The sequence below is a fragment of the Arachis duranensis genome, chromosome 1 (genome assembly GCF_000817695.3).
Source record: "Arachis duranensis cultivar V14167 chromosome 1, aradu.V14167.gnm2.J7QH, whole genome shotgun sequence".
NCBI lineage: Eukaryota > Viridiplantae > Streptophyta > Magnoliopsida > Fabales > Fabaceae > Arachis > Arachis duranensis.
Genome location: NC_029772.3, coordinates 72,984,996 through 72,989,201, shown reverse-complemented (window position 1 = coordinate 72,989,201; position 4,206 = coordinate 72,984,996).

The window sequence follows — 4,206 nt, the reverse complement described above, 5'->3', positions numbered from 1 at the left end:
CAGCTTCTACTTCCAACACGCCTCTCTTCTGAGGGGTCTCAGAGTTCACAAGATTCCTGTTAGATGAGTATAAATATTGGTTGCTTACAACCAATTCAATAAGCTCAATAGTCTCCTCTGGTGTCTTCTTCTTGTGCAATGAACCTCCTGCAGAATTATCTAAGCACATCTTGGACATTTCACCCAAACCTTCATAAAAGATATCTAGTTGAGTCTATTCGGAGAACATGTCCGGAGGGCATTTTCTAGTTAGTAGCTTGTATCTCTCCCAAGCTTCATACAGAGTCTCACTATCCTTCTGCCTGAAGGTTTGAACTTCCACCCTAAGCTTAGTCAGCTTCTTTGGTGGGAAAAATTTAGTGAGAAATTCAGTAACCACCTTGTTCCAAGTATCCAAACTCTCCTTGGGTTGGGAATCTATCCAGAGCTTTGCTCCATACCTCAGAGCAAACAGGAAAAGCATGAGTTTGTACAAATCTAGGTTTACTCCATTTGTCTTCACAGTATCACAAATTTGCAGAAAACTAGAAATAAATTGATTTGGGTCTTCATGGGGAAGACCGTGATACTGGCAGTTTTGTTGCACCAGGGTGACCAGTTGAGGCTTCAACTCAAAGTTGTTCGTAGCAATAGGAGGCACCACGATGCTTTTTCCACAAAGATCTGCAGTAGGAGCAGAGTAAGAGCCGAGCACTCTCTTTTGTTGCTCATTTCCATTCGGATTAGCCACATTGGTATTATCAGTATTATTCGGATCCCTAGTGGATTCTGCAGCCTTGTAAAGTCTTGCTTGTTGTAAACACCACCTGAAAGTCCTTTCAGGTTCAGGATCAAAGTCTAAGAGATGTTCTTTGTCTCTATTCCTGCGCATAAACAAACAGAAAACAAGAAACAATGGGAATCTCTACGTCAGAGTGTAGAGAATTCCCAGTGAGGTAACCTGTGTAAAGAAATAAAAAAATACTAAATAAAATAAATAAATAAATAGAAAAAATAATAAATAGGTAACACCAAACTTAATTTCAGAAATTAAGAAAAATATTGGCGCTATTTATTTATTTAAATTTTTTTTCGAATTTTTTTAATAAAATTTAAATAAAATTAAAACTAAAACGCCTAATCTAACCAATCAAACAACTGATAGTTGTTAATCACAGTCAATCCCCGGCAACGGCACCAAAAACTTGGTGTGGTGTTTTACAACCCACAAACTAATCGGCAAGTGCAGCGGGTCGTACCAAGTAATACCTTACGTGAGTAAGGGTCGATCCCACGAGGATTGATGGATCAAGCAATAATAGTGTTTGATAAGATTAGTTAGACAAACAGAAAATAGTGTTTGGGAGTTCAAAGAGCATTAAACAGTAAATTAAGAATTTCAGAAAGCAAGCAGCGATAAGTTGGGAATAAAATATTGAGAAAACAGTTAAGGCTTTGGAGTTATCTATTCTTCCGGATTGATTTTTCTTACTAACTATTTTAATCATGCAAGATTTAATTCATGGCAAACTATATGTGACTAGACCCTAATTCTTTAGACCTTCCTAGTCTCCTCTAAAATTCATTAACTGCCAATTCCTTGGTCAATTAATTCCAATTAGAGGGTGCATAATCAATTTCTAGTTTATATGCCACAAAAATCCTAATTATCCACAAATAAGGGGATTATATGTCAAGTATCTCGTTAAATACAAACAATTAGAAATTTAGGATAATATGTTTTCAAGATGTTGTTCAAGTAAAGAGCTTTTCCAAGTTTTACAAGAACTCAATTAGAACATGGGTCATACTTACATTCCACCCAAATTCATAAAATAAAGAACGAAAACAAATTATTGAAATATAAATCACAACATGGATTAAATTAGAAAGATAAAATGAACCAATCCATACAAATAGATAGAGCTCCTAACCTTAACAATAAAGGATTAGTTGCTCATGGTTTAGAGAAGAAAACTAGGATTCTAGTAAAAATGTTCAGAGTTCCTTTCTGATGGAATCTAAATTCCTATTTATAACCAATCCTAATAAATTTAAAATCTAATTATCTAAAATTAAAAATAATATCTTTTCCTAAAAATAAGATTTGAATTTAAATTCGAATTAATTAACAAGTCTTCAGCTGATGGGTGGGGACCACTTGATTTGTCCATTCTACAGCTTCTAATCTATGTTTTTTGGGCTGGAAACTGGGTCAAAACAGCCCAGAAATTGCCCCCAGCATTTTTCTGCATTTTTTTGCACGTGGCGCATGTCACGCGTACGCGTCAGTAACGCGGATGCGTCACTGGTCTTCTTCGCAAGTGACGCGGACGCGTTGGTCACGCGGACGCGTCGCTGAGCAAATCCTCAATTCACGCGTGCGCGTCAGTCACGCGGATGCGTCGCCATGGATACCTCCAATTCACGCACATGCGTCAGGCACGCGTGCGCGTCACTCATCGCAGCCATCTCCTTTGATTCTCGTGCTGCAAAAACTCCACCAAATTCTGCTGAATACTACCTAAAATAAACAAAAATGCAAAAGACTCAAAGTAGCATCCATATTGGCTAAAAGATAATTAACTCTTTATTAAACTCAACAATTTAAGTGCAAATTCACTAGGAAAAGATAGGAAAGATGCTCACGCATCAATTTACAAGATGACCATAGCTTGCTTTAAGTCGTCAATCTCCGTGGGATTGACCCTTACTCACGTAAGGTTTATTACTTGGATGACCCAGTGCACTTGCTGGTTAGTTGTGCGAAGTTGTGAAAAAGAGTTGAGATTACAATTGAGCGTACCAAGTTGTTGGCGCCATTGAGATCACAATTTCGTGCACCAAGTTTTTAGCGCCGTTGCCGGGGGATTGTTTGAGTTTGGACAACTGACGGTTCATCTTGTTGCTTAGATTAGGTAATTTTCTTTTTTCTACTTTCAAAAAATTTTCAAAAATCTTTCAAAAAATTTTTCTTCTTTTTCGTTTTTCCAAAATAATTTTTGAAAAAAAAATCCAAAAAATTAATAAAATCATAAAATCAAAAATTTTGTGTTTCTTGTTTGAGTCTAGAGTCAAGTTTTGAGTTTGGTGTCAATTGCATGTTTTAATTTTTCTAAAAATTTTTGAAAACTCATGCATGGTGTTCTTCATGATCTTCAAGTTGTTCTTGGTAAGTCTTCTTGTTTGATCTTTACATTTTATTGTTTTGTGTCTTTTCTTGTTTTTGATATGCATTCTTGAATCCTTAGAGTTTAAACATTGAAAATTTCTAAGTTTGGTGTCTTGCATGTTTTTCCTATCTTGAAAATTTTTCAAAAATAAGTTCTTGATGTTCATCATGATCTTCAAAGTGTTCTTGGTGTTCATATTGACATTCAAAGTGTTCTTGCATGCATCATTGGTTTTGATCCAAAATTTTCATGTTTTGAGTCATTTTTGTGTTTTTCTCTTTCCTCATTAAATTCAAAAATAAAAAATATATTTTCCTTATTTCTCTCATAAATTTCGAAATCTTTGGGTTGACTTAGTCAAAAATTTTTAAAATAAGTTGTTTCTTGTTAGTTAAGTCAAGATTTCATTTTTAAAAATCTTATCTTTTCAAATCTTTTTCAAAAATAAAATCTTTTTCATTTTTTTCTTAGTATTTTCAAAAATTTTAAAAATGGATTTTCAAAATCTTTTTCTTAATTTCATTTCAAAATTTCGAAAACTTTACTAACAACTAATGTGATTGATTAAAAAATTTGAAGTTTGTTACTTTCTTGTTAAGAAAGGTTCAATATTTAAATTCTAGAATCATATCTTTTAGTTTCTTGTTAGTCAAGTAATCAATTTTAATTTTAAAAATCAAATCTTTTTAATTCCCTTTTCAAATCCTTTTCAAAATAAATTTCAATCATATCTTTTTAATCAAATCTTTTTCAATCATATCTTTTTTTTTCTCAAAATCAATTTCAAAATCTTTTCTAACTTCTTATCTTATCAAAATTGATTTTCAAATCTTTTTCAACTAACTAATTGACTTTTTGTTTGTTTTACTATTTCTTATCTTTTTCAAAACCACCTAACTACTTTTCTCTCTCTAATTTTCAAAAATCACCTTCCTCTTTTTCAAAAATCTTTTTATTTAACTAATTGTTTTAACTTTTAATTTTATTCCTTTTCTTAATTTTTGAATTCTAACTATATTTTAAAATAAAAACAAAAATATTTTCCTTTTCTTCT